Genomic DNA, 13,925 nt, shown 5'->3' with positions numbered 1-13,925 from the left:
CATAAGTAATCCGAGACCTGTTTTCGTGAACATTGTTTACTTTTAATATTGTACTAAACATAATCATTATCATTCGGAAGCAACTGGGTTTCCTTCCCATTGGAACTCTGTTACTGCAATAAAAATAATAAGCCTTTATTCCAATAAAAAAATTTCCAAAATTTCATCTATACAAAAACATGCTAATTTATAATGAATAAAAACCGACCGTCTCCAGCTACTTGGAATGGACCTATAGTCTGAACTTCGGCAGATACATTGAATCCATGGCCAAAAATACAGCCAGGAAGCTTGACATCCTTTCCAAAGTGAGGCGTTACTTCACACCGGGACTATTACTTCAGCTGTACCAAGCACAAGTCCTGTCGTGTATGGAGTACTGCTGCCACTTATGGGATGGCTCTGCTAAATACCAACTGGCCACCTTGGATTCAATCGACAAGCGTGCCAAGAGGCTTATATGTGACTCAGAATTAGAAGTACCTAAGTGAAGAAAGAAGTAAGTAAAGTTACCTGCCTGTCGGTATTCTACAAGATATATCACGAAGAATGTGGGATGGAATTGCATAATTTGATTCCGCCTTCACCTTTCCATCATCGAGGGACTAGACGTGGGCTGGGATTCCACCCCTGATATGTTGTGGATATTCCCAAGATTCGCACAAAGCGTTTCGCTTGAACATTTATATGGCGAGCGGCTAGAGTGTGGAATGCCCTACCTGCGGATTTATTCCCCGAACGCTATAACTTGGACCTTTTCAAGGCGAGAGTGAACAGTGGCATGATTTAAGTGTGTATGCTACATCGTCGACCTCATCATCACGAGGTGGAGGTCAAATGCGCACTTATTTTGTATAAAAAAAAATTATACAATTTAAATTTATTAGAAAGCCCATCTCACGTAGATCTCTTCCGTCGTGTGCCACTCGTCCATGTCGGGTATATTTTTGGTGGCGGTGTGATTTTAGATGTGTTTGTGTTATTTATTTTATTAATTTATCGCTGTTCAAATCTCCACTATTTTACTATATATAGGGTGCAACAATAAGGCGCGTTCAAATTCGCCGCTGTTGGAAGCGCTGCAACCGCGCGACTGTGAAGTGCGACAAAATTTCCCCATGCATTTTTTTATCCAGTCAATTGGAATAACTGGCGGAACTGTTATCCCATTATTGTATGATGTTGTTTTACATTCTCTATAAATTCTTCACTTCAATTTTCATCCATCGTGGTTAATTTGAAAAATTAATATGTACACCTCACTCACCGTGACTGCAACCGAGCGTGACTGCAGCGCGACTGTCGCGCGGCCGCTGCGCTGCTGCAGCGCGTCTAACAGTGGCTAATTTGAACGCGCCCTTAGGGCCGACCATACTTCAACTCGAGACCGTACTCGTGGTGAAACAACCCAATTTAGCACAATTACGGCGACAAAAAAAATCCAAATACAAAATGCTCACAGCAATAGAAATTTGTAGTTTTTTTTATTACTTTTGTTGTTTGTTACCGTCTACTCTTATGATGCATCCTTACTACCAAAGTTAATTTAATCATAATTCATAATACAACCGTATCACATCATCAAATCTTTAAATGGTGCATAACATGTATTATTCATTAATCATAGTGAAGCTACCATTTTTCCAAACGCTACGAGTTGTTGTGTTACTACTTCTTGAACATATGATTATAATACCTATGAGACAAATTGTACAAGTAACTCCTGCCCGGTACTTCAAAAACAGTACCTACATTATAGGATTTCTTCCTACCTTATATTGTTGTCAGCTGAGTATACGGTTACCAACCAAAGAAGTGTATATGTTAGCACTTTTTTATTATCACACCTTTAGTGACTCACCACATTTATTCGCATTAAACCGGTCAGAAAAACCTTTCTGAAGGTTTATTTTTGTGGTTTTCGCTCTTATTACAGGGGCAATAAGAGCGAAAAACACATTTGCGTTTCGCTTCCGAGTCGATAAGTATGGTGACTTCCTTAAAAAGCACAACAAAACTGCCTGAAACTACAACTAATGAAATGAAACTTTTTTTTCGAATCTAAATTGCCAGTCAGCCGTGACCATGGGATTTGTAAAGGGCCCGAAACGTTGATTTATTAGACCCGAAAAACATTGTTTCATTTCCTATATGTAACATTCGCGAAAACCCAAAAACTCGATATGATACTATTTACATATTTTCGACATTAGGGCCTGAAGTTTGTATGGAATATCCAACCTTAGTACCAATTGAGCTCCTATAGAGAGAATTCGTCCACGCAAGTACTGCCACCTTACTTATTTCAGCCGCCAACCAGTGGTTTAAGCATTACTGCATTCCGGTTTTAAAGGGTGAGGGTGACATTACAGGCCCATGGGACTTGTCAACTTATATCTCAGGGTGATAGGCGTGTTGTGAGTGAGTGTCCATCAGATGTTTGTGATTTAAAACCCTGATTGGCACTGCAAATATTATCACTTACCAACAAGCACATGATTCATTCGTTCCTTCACTTGGTATCATAAAAAAATCTTTTTGTGAAATTAGAAAGGATTCCCATTGTAAAAGTTGTTTGATTTCATATACAAAACTTACTTGAACCTTATATAATATTGTCGTTATTGCCCCGTCTCTTTTTTATTAGTGAAGCTAACCAAAAGTGTCGTGTTTAATCCATACAAGCACGGAACGATTTTGCAAAGCAATATCAATGAACTGGGTTAAATAACATTTGCACAACACAAACTTCGATTTGCTTGCTCTTGCACACTATTTTTCACAATTACTTGCGAAGCCAATTCTTAGAGTCATTCTCGAATTCTAGGTATTTCTAATGTTTATCTAAACATCTATTTATGTTCATTTTGACGAAAATAATGTTCCATAAACAACACACAAATTTAATTGAACAGCTTAGCTGAAAACGACAAATTTCCTAGAGAAGGTTAATTTTGGAAGTTGCAAGGATTTTCTTTAAAGGGCCAATTAATTATCTGCAATTTTCTAATGAAAAGAGTTTATTGAAAAATATATTCTTTTCTTTTTCATTTAGAATAAATACCCAGTTATTTTTAATTAGTTATAAAAAACTACAGCTGAATTAAAAAAAAAATCAGGCTTTTATATAATAACAGTTAATAATTGAAACAAACTACTAAATTTAAAAAAGAATATTAATAATATTTGTTATAATCTTATAATAATTGAAACAAATTTCTACTAAAATTTAAAAATCGAACTTTCAAAAGTCGATAACATAACTCGGTGGTACAATCCGATTGGAATTGAACCCACACTAGAAGGCAAGAATTATCCCAAATATTACTGTTAGTTATCTCTTTCCTACTTGTTGTGTATAACTTCCATGGGAAGACGTAGGGGAGACTTTACATAACCGATAATCTCACTTCATAAATACAAGAAATAACATAAATACAAGGGATAAAAATAAACTAGCTGTTCTTCACTTCTGCGTGCTTGGATGACAAAAATCCGTGATAATGACCCGTTAAGGTCCTGCAGGTATTCTCAGTCTAAGATATTTGAAATAAATATTGCCAATGATAAATGTACTCAAATGTTTATCTGCCATCGAGTATATAACTAGAAATAGAGACGAAATAAGGGCCATATATTCCTGTTAACACATTACATTAGCGATTCAGCTCTTATAAATATCAACTCTCGTTTACACTGAAATATAGACAGGCCAACTACTGACCTGTGTGTACGTCTCCGTATATTCCAAAAAATATTCTGTATTTATTGTAATAAAGATAATATCTCTAACAATGCCGTGCTGTTCTATTCGGTGGTGTGGGAAAAACAGCAATTAAATATGTAATTACAAAAAAACGGAATCACATTTCATCGGTAATTAAATATTAAATATCTAATTTTGCAATTTTCGTCCATTATAGCAAAGCTCAAGTTAACTGGTCGATTTGAAGTGAAACAATTGACGACACCCATTGACGACACTCGTCAATTGTTTCGAACTCGGACTGGCCAATCGGAGCGCAGTTGTCACAGTAATGATATGGCAGAATAGTTTTCAAACAAATTGAATGACATTTCGTCACTATTTCTGGTTATATACTCGATGCAATCTGCCTACGAATAAGCGGTAGACTTTAATCAGTATGACGATGTCAAGTGTAATTTGCTTATTACCTATGAAATAAAGATGATTTTAATTTGAATTTGAATTTGTATGACACACACACATGGCATAGAACATTTATCATAGAAGGTAATAATTTAATTTTGGAATCACGCACATACATAAAAACCGATACACATGTTCGCGCGCAGCACATACATACGAATGCATTTGTTTTATTAATATTTTTTTGTTTTTCTCTTTTTTAATTTTGTTTATTCTTGCTATAAGCCGCATAGATATTAGTTTATTCGTACTTGCTTAAGTTGCCAGACACGCGTAGCCTGTTATGAGGACCATAGTTTAACGTTATGTAAAATTATTAATTTTAAGAGTGTAAAATAAAGAAATTTTAAAATAAAAAAAGTCATTTAACCTTTTCCTTTCTGCAAAATATTGTCATAAAACTCTGAACAGCTTCACTACATGCACATGCATTTAATTCAAACCACCTAGTGTTTCTTTTACGAGTGGCCTTGCTTTGTTGGAGTTCAAATTGCTGGATCGTGCATAATAAGGCGAATGTCAATGTCACAAATTATTATCATATTTTTACAAATGTCATAAAGAGAAAACTTAAATTATTAGTACCAATTTAAATACAAAATGTTATATAAGTAAACAAGGCCTATATTCTTAAGGGATAGGATAGCTTTTTAAAATGATTGTATGATGAAAACAGTACACGTAGTAGATGTACCGGGGCTTTTGGTGAAGCAGTATGCCTTCCGAAGCAGTGGTGGATCTCAGAGTCATCAAGCCGTCAGTCCTATAATTTTTTTCAATCATCCAGGCAGCACGGGACTGGCCCCTCAAATATTTATTATTTGTTCTAGGATAATAATGGTTCATCAAACCATTGCTTTGAAAGAAATACTTAAAGTGTACAACTCGCATAATTTGAAACTATATAGGTAGACATATCGCACCCTTGGTGTAATAAGATCACATCTGCCAAATTACAACTTTTCAGGTGAGACGTTTAAAGATTCTACGAACAAAATTATAATTTAAATTATTATTGAATGGACATTTAATTATTTTTTTGTGAAGTTACTCCACTAGTTTGTTATTATTATTTATTAATACAAAGATTGAACACTTTGAAAAAATTTCCTTCGATCCGGCCGGATTTGAACAAACGTCTTCAAGCAAACCGTGCCAGACGTTATTCCAAATAAACCACGAAACGAACCAGCGGACCTCACGAATACTTCCATGTGCTTGTTTGTTGGTTTTTAACGACTTTTTAGCCGTAGTGCCATATATGAGAAATCTATGAATGTATTTCGTCACCCAGTCAAGTAACCAATAACTACTTAATATTTATATTTTTTTATAAAAAAAGCGACCATGAAAGCTTGTGGAATTACATCTATTTGCCAACTTTTATTGAAATCGGTTACCGAAAGTGCGCGAAACCGGTTTCGTCCCCAAGTTTGCCACTCTTAGTGATAACGCACACACACACAACATGGCCCCGCACTAGGAAATCCCTGTGTCGCGGATGCCATGGACACACAACTACATAGACAACTACAAATTACACCCAAACACAGAGATAAATAAATGTAGGCCACACAAATATTTCTTCTCCCTCCGCGGGAATCCAACCTTGGACCTCCGCGTGGCAGTCCGGCATGGTAACCGTTCGGCCACAGAGGCAGTTAATGATAAATGAGATGGAATATAATTTTATTTTACATTTTTGATAAGGTGTCTCAAATTTCAATTACTTAAAAAAACATACTAATTTATAGAATAAAAATTAACGCGAAATATGTCGGCACACGTTCGTTAAATTTACGTATTTCTGTGCCATTTTATATTACCACGAGCTAAATATTTCATAGTCCTCTAATGCATGAATACTTATAGCTACACCAGTGCGCTTTCACGTTCATCTTGCGTCTTCGACTTTTAATTCGTCTTGCGTCAAGCATATGCAATATTGATTGCCATAAGACGCATGTAGTCCTATATCCATAGCTGTTCGCCCTATTCAGTCGAAATTCCAATGTTTTCACTTTGTCTTCCGCCATTTTGTCTGGTAAAACGCACGGACTGCCGCACGCAAACCCATTGGTGCTGGACGGGTTCGCTAGGGGCATGCGCTATGTCCGCTACTGCAAGTCCGTATGTCCGTTATTGCTCTTCACGCATGAATCAGAGGAAGACGCAAGATGAACATGTAAGCGCACTTATGTGGACATAGCATTTGACGTGTTTGTTTCATAATTAAATTGTATTTTTTATTGCACGTTAGATAAAGTACCTACTTTATGCCATTCTCGAATGACTTGTCCTTGTAAATAATGATTCCTAGAATACGCACGTAAAATTACTAGCCACCACTTGTATCACAAGTATATTTGCAGCAGCAAAGGGCAATGACCGTGAGACGAGGAAAGGTTTTGTTCAAAGTTATCATAAGCAATTTTGCTAAGTTGCTTCCGTATTCTTTATATTTTGTCTTTTTTTTAATATACCAAGTCACTCTGAGACATAAGTTGACAATCACAGATGCCTGCAATTTCGAAAACAGTAATGCTCACATTACTGCTTGGCGGCAGAAATAGGTAAGGTGGCAGTACTTCCCTTGACGAACTCTCTCACAAGGAGCTCTACTGCTAGTAAATTCAAATCGGCGCACAATCACCTGATATTTAATATGTAAAGTTGTATGCCCAGTAGAAGAACAGGTTGCCTGTCAATTGGATCGACGACAGTCCCAAGAGTCGATGGGTGCAGCGGCGCTGCCCCTCAGATCCTTGATTTAAAACACGAAGCGGCACTTCAATTGTTATTATATACATGAACCACTACCATGTGGGATATTTGAACAAAAGGTGTCATTATTATATACCATAGATTGTTTTACTATTAATTTAATTACAATTTAATTTAATTTGATTTACGTAACTTCATATTTAATAAAATATAAATAATCAAAAAAATTAATGGTAATATAATGTGATTCAATGTGTATTTTTTATATATTTAAATATAGTATCAAATCAAAACATATTTAAATAAAACATATTACAAAACAAAACTTAACATTCAATGATGCATATCGAACTAATTAGCAACTAATGTTATATAGATGCGACATCGCATGCGACTGGGTCACCAGTCGCAGTCGCACGCAGCGAAAGTATTTGTTTTCTCTCGAGAGGTAGTCTGGTTCCACGTCTCCCAACCGTATACAATTTCTTATTTGACTTGATGAAAGTTATTAGAAAATTATTATTATTATCCAGGCACTTTCGGATATGTAGTTATTGCGACTGGATAATCTCAGTTCTCGCCTACTATTACTAGTATCTTCTCCTCGGATCCACTAGAAAGTCGAGAAATATTTTATCCACATGTTATTAACTTACCACACGTTCATATAAACCGCTTTGTTTCGTCTTTCGAATTATTTTTTTTCATTATATCAAGGGACGGGACGAACAAGTCGTGCGCCTGATGTTAAGCGACACGCCTATCCATAACAGTTGCAGTGTCACTCAGAGCTTTAAATTTCAAAGATTGTACTGCCACTGCGCCGGTCACCTTGAGACATAAGTTAAAACCGGGTACTCACTAGCGAGCTGTAACCGTAACCGTTGCATGTTACGTAACGAAAAATCATAATTTGTACAGGGTTCGCGAGCCTGCCGCGGGTGCAACGCGTGCGGTTCGCAGTGAACCGTCTGATTGAAGAGTGTTTCAAGCGTACATACTAGAACCTCGTTACTGTATTTGTCACGTTACAGTTACAGCTCGCTAATGAGTACTTGGCTCTATAAATCCCATGTGCACGTAATGCTCATTTTACTGGTTGGCAGCAAACAGTAGGTATGGGGCAGTACTTCCTTAGACGAACTCTTTCACAAAGAGCTCTACGGTTACAAAATATAATATTTATTCACCGAGACAACACATTATTTATAATATTTTATAATAATACAGAGCGCTTATCATTATGATTTAAAAAAATGTTAATTTAAATTTGAATCCATGGTTCATTGATTCAAAATAAACTGCTAGTTTTTGTTTGAATGCAGCCATTTCCAAGTCAGATATAATTTTTTTTTCATATTTATACCTTGTTTTAAAGTTTTCGATAATCTAATTTTACTTGTTACTAGTTAATGTTTAAAATATAATACAATAATATTTAATGTTATTATATTATTTTTATGTACATGTGATTTCTTCGCTATATCATATTTTGTTTCGTGTATCCTGATGCAAGCAGCAAAGGAATAGAACATCGCTGTGTTTTACAAAACTTGCAATTGAGAGTTATTTAAAGCTAAAATAAATAGGCATTATGCAAAGCACATCGCCGTTTAACATCTGGTGAGATTGTGTTATTTAAAATTTACATTAAAAAAGTCTCTAATTTATTACAGAACTTCTAATTTATTTGACACTTTTAAGCGAAAGTTTAATACACGTGTCACAGCCAAGAGGTTAAATAGTCATTTAACTAACAACCTAAGTATTTTAATACACAGCACCATTGACCAAAGTTGACATTTACTTTTCTCTTTTTACTTTAAAAATGGAAACGAACAATATAAACAGCTACATATGTGACGATGCGACCTCCTCCGTTGTCATACCACCTTTTTATCACCCTACTCTGTCTATTCCTGGCCACTTACTTTAGAAATTTTGAATCGTTCTTTAATTCCTTTTCTTCGTCACTCTTACTTTTCTTCTTTCAGTCGACATTCTCTACTAAATTTCCGAAGCGAGCACACGTGCCCGCCTTCATATAATTCTGGCCAGTTATACCATTGAAAATTATGTAACCCAACTTCTTTAAAACATCAGTATTTGCACGAATACAGGACCTTTTTGGCCTTTACGCCTTTACTTTACCTGTTCTTTTCCCTTCTCCTGTTCTGTTCTTTTACCTTCTCTTTCTTTATAACTACAATAAAATTCATGTGGCCCGAGCATTGACTTACAAATAAATGGACGACGGGTCTAATACAAAAACCACGAAAAAAATGTCCCAAGTCAACCTATTTAAACGTAGTGACATGTAAAGGAATATGAAAAAGCTAAAACGTTGAATTTAAATTGTAATGTCATCGCAGTACTGTCTAATTTTGCTTGCTTCGCTGTCAGTCGAACAAACGAAGACTAAAGCGTGAATGACGCTCTGTATACGATTTTAACGCCCTATAAGTTCGAACACTTTGTAGCGCGGACCCGATGCCCATATAATTGTAAGTCAATGGGCCCGAGCCTCCTATTTACTACGCGAGACCCGCGTGACACATATGTAGCCGCCATAAAGTCCAAAAATTCAACTTTTAAAATATCTAAGGCCATTAGTTCAACGAAGCCGTTTAGTTAAATGTCTAGGTCGTATGTTGAATTGATTTAACCATTTGACTGCGACACTATCGATCATAATTCAAAAATAATGAAAACTTGAAAAATTCTTTCTTGACCATTCAATATTGCAATAAAAAGTTAACACGGGACAGTAATGTCAGAATTAGCTATTGTACATCAGGTGGTCCTATTTGTACTTGTTTCTAAGTAAGAATATCTTTCAGGCAATTTATGATAGAAAATTAGGAGACGCTAAGGCGAACCAACTAGAAAAACATCTTAAAATTCTTGCATGGATTGTAGTAGTAAAATATTAAATAATTAGGAGTTATTTTTACTTAATACTAATAAAATGGAAGAGTTAGGCTCTTATTACACACCCTCCACATAGATATGCACCATACTGCTTTTACTTGATTTCGGTCCGTAAGTGTGGTCCAAACCAGCCAACAGGCTGAAAAAAATAAAGAAGAACATAATGCCGCATTGTCAGAAAGTTCATGCAAATGGAAGAGGACGAAGTAGGCTCTTGTTACACACCCTCCACATAGATACGCGCCATAGTGCATTTACTTGATTTCGGTCCGTAAGTGCGGTTCAAACCAGGCTGAGAAAAATAAAGAAGAAAAATAATAACAATAATAATAATAACAACACACTCAGGACCCCGCTCTAGGGAGCCCTGTATCGCAGGTGCCGTGGACACACACATAGACATCCACAAATTACACCCGAAACTAACTCACGACTCTAACTCGACTCACTAACTCACGAAAGAAATAAATGCCATACAAATATTTCTGTCGACCCAGGAATTGAAACCTTTCGGCCACGGAGGCATTACAATAGCGTGTTCTGCATTATGTCATGAACCGGTTCTCAGTTCGTATGTGATCAAAGTCGCTATTAAAAACTAGTTAAAATGAACCAAACAAAACGAACTAGGTTTTGTATAGTCTCAATGAGGCGAAGATTGCTTTTTTTAGTAAATACAGTATTAAATTTCGGTGCTTTCGTTTTTATACTACTACGTTATAGTTATAGCGCAACTGTACAGTTGTGTAATTATAGCTCTCACTGTTGTACACACGAAACCACACTCACATTATTTACAAACACTAACATTATTTAGAAAGAAAGAAACATATTTATTTAGGCTCATTTTCGTTAAACAAATAAAAAGTAAAGCTTAATGACTAAATAATGAGATATATCTTGGTAGCAGTAGAGTTCATTATGAAAGAGGTCGTCCATGGTAGTTCTGGCATTACTAAAATATAAAGTATTAATAAGAAGAAGAAGAGACTAATTAAGTACCTCATTTAAATTCCTAATGTACCATGTTTACGTATCACGGATTTTAGTAGCAGTAGAGCTCCGTGAAAGAGTTTGTCCAAGGAAGTACTGTCTGCCACCAAGCAATAACACGTTTATTTGTTTTTCGAAATAAAAGTCAGTGACCGTAATGTACATTAAATATCAGCTTGCAATCTACCTATATCGACATTCTATTATTATGAAATCTATTCGATAATCGTCTAAACAAAAAGTTGCGGTACGACTGCGACAGAAGTTACAAAATCATTACGTATAATTCATTTATATTTGTTTATTTTATTTATTTATACATTTTAGGAGAATTCACGGATAAATAATACAATTATAGTACTTAGATGTGAGTAATCTGATGCCATTTACGAATTTCCAGCAACATGAAAGAATATTATATAAAGTGCTCTAACAGAGCCAAAAACAAATTTTAAGTTAGAACAAAAAAAACACAGTTACAAAAAAAAACAAAAATAATAGACAAATAAACAAAACCTGTGTAATCGTCGCCAGTCACGTGATGTATCAAAAAAACTCACACATTACTTATCGCATATATATGTATAAATAAAAAACATACACATTAAACGGGTAAAAATACAGTATAATAAGAACCTCCTCTTTTTTTAAGTCGGTTAATTAAAACCAGAAGATTACAAATAAATAAAACATTAAATATACATTTTTTGAACAAGCGCGTACCTGGTATCAACTTCGCTTAAGATCATAAGTGAGATAGAGGTCAAGCGTGTGTCTGTATTACATAAATAAAATGTTATCGTAAATACACGTTCAATACATGCAAACTAGTAATAATTACAGTTATTCTGTTGAATAGCCGTACAATTAAACTGGTATAGCACGTTATCAATATAACGTTCTCAATTTAATTATGTAACTCACAATACAGTGAAATGAAATGTGAAAAAATAAAAACAAATTACATTAAGTAATTAAATTTTTATTGAACTGATATTCAATTATTTTTTGTGAAATTACTCCACAAGTTTGTTATAATTATTAATACAAAGATCGAACACTCAGAATAAATTCCTTCGATCCGGTCGGATTCGAACCGTCTTCTTGCATACCGTGCCAGACGCTATACCAACTAAGCCACGGAACGAACCAACGGACCTCACGAATTTTTCTATGTGCTTGCGTCGTGTCTTTGTATTTGGTTTTTCAACGACTTTTTAGTCGCCATCTATGAGAAATCTATGAAATTAAAAATGAACAAATTACATTCTTAACAATGATAGAATACCTGACAACCACATCACACGGTCTCGGAATTCCCTATACTATGAGTAGTCCATGTGACGTTCTCATACACATCCTACATGTTTTCCGAAGGTTGTGTGAACCTTGTTCCTTCACCGAAAAGCTCATGGTAAATTTTACATTAAATTCCGGAATTCATTTCCGAGAAACCCAAAGGTGCTCGGATTTCATCCCACGACCTCTGCTTGAGAAGCGGTAGGTCTGGTTTATTATAAATAATAGGGTAACCAAATTGACACAATCCCGCTACCCCGAATCAACCTAGAAATTATTTAGAAAAATATATTACACAAATTGGAGCTATCAGAAGTTAAACCTGAGACCTCCTCATCTGGCGCCTACAGTGCTGACCGCTAGGTCATCTAGGTTGTCATTACATACGACAAACAGCAGGTAATTTTTGATTATATAAGTCGAAACATTTGACACGGTACTTGCCACTAAAAAAAGAAACTTTTAGAGAGAAATATGAGGAGAAATGTACGTTAATAAAATCACATTACATGATTATGAGCAATGCAAGAAGTGGTAGAACAAACGTTGTTTGTCTTGCATTATTGTCTTGTATTGTAATAATAGTTACTTAGTCAATAATAATTAATTTATAGACATATTTTTTAATCAAGAAAGTCGGTAATAATCGACAAGCCTTCTTGTTGTAACATTCATTACACTCAGCATCATATACTAGTTACAACACAATTTAAAAAAAAATTAAAATTACTTATTAAACATTATATAAATGACAAAAGAAGTAATTAAATCATTTTTAAAATTGCAAATTGATTCATTTAAACAAATGTGATCATGGAGCTGTGGTAGAGAACACGTAAGACAAAAATTTTATTGCTAGTCATCCCTTAGATGTCGTCGAATGTATGCTCTCAATATATCATTTGTGAATTTAAGATAAGTGTTAGATTGTAGAAAATTGTGTAAAGTTGTATGTATTTATCTTTTTTCTTTCTTTGTTTAGTTTTAAGTTTAATTTTTTATTTTGCATGTTATATTTAAATTTTACATTATCTTTAAGTTTGTCTTGTTGGACGCTTAGGCTTGAGCTGTAAGTCCAAAAGAATGTTTTCTTTATAAATAAATAAATTTCAATACGAAGGAACCAACATTTTGAACATGCAGTGTCCCACAAACAAAGTCCGATATATTCCAATATGTTTATGTACGCAAAATATGCTGACAATACTTAGGTTAGGAAGTTAGGTAGGTTAGTGGTTTGTTCCAATGATATCATACTGGGTCGTTCCAACACATTCAACACATTAAGTTCTAGTTTTTGTTGTAAGGGTGACGATCCGAAATTGGATTAAACAAAGTATATTTATTTACCTTAACTTCAAATAATACACATAGAGTGTCTAATACTTACTCTGAAATTTATTTATTTATTTTTAGGAAGATTTACACCGAATTTTTAACAATAAATAGAAATTGAGTAACAGGTGTAAATGCTAATTACATATCTCCACAAGTACACCAAATATAAATTATTAAGTTTTTAGTCAGCAGAAATTAAAACATTATTATTGAAATGTAAAAAACGTAATATTATTTTACGCATTAAAAACAGGTGCAATTGGCAATACAGGGAAAAGAAAGGAAAAGAGAAAAAGGAAAAATATTGAACCCTATATAGCCCATCCAACAACACGCACATCTTAAAGACAGGAAACAAAATAATGAGAGATAGATAATTACGTAAAGTATTGCTTATTAAACGTTCGTCGAATCAAGCCTACACTAGTATTGAACAAATCTATGCCAATAGACGATTGCTTGTACTCCT

At 34.7% G+C, this 13,925-nt stretch overlaps 1 protein-coding gene across 2 annotated transcripts in view; it reads left to right on the top strand.

Moving 5' to 3' along the window:
- LOC113236781 (pancreatic triacylglycerol lipase-like) overlaps positions 1–13,925 on the top strand; it is an 88,274-nt gene that overhangs the window by 22,850 nt on the left and 51,499 nt on the right. The window lies entirely within an intron of this gene.

Source organism: Hyposmocoma kahamanoa, unplaced genomic scaffold (genome assembly GCF_003589595.1).
Source record: "Hyposmocoma kahamanoa isolate Upper Pololo Valley unplaced genomic scaffold, ASM358959v1 92, whole genome shotgun sequence".
NCBI classification, from domain to species: Eukaryota; Metazoa; Arthropoda; class Insecta; order Lepidoptera; family Cosmopterigidae; genus Hyposmocoma; species Hyposmocoma kahamanoa.
The sequence above is the reverse complement of the archived record's forward strand: the minus strand, read 5'-3'. Positions and strand labels throughout refer to the sequence as shown.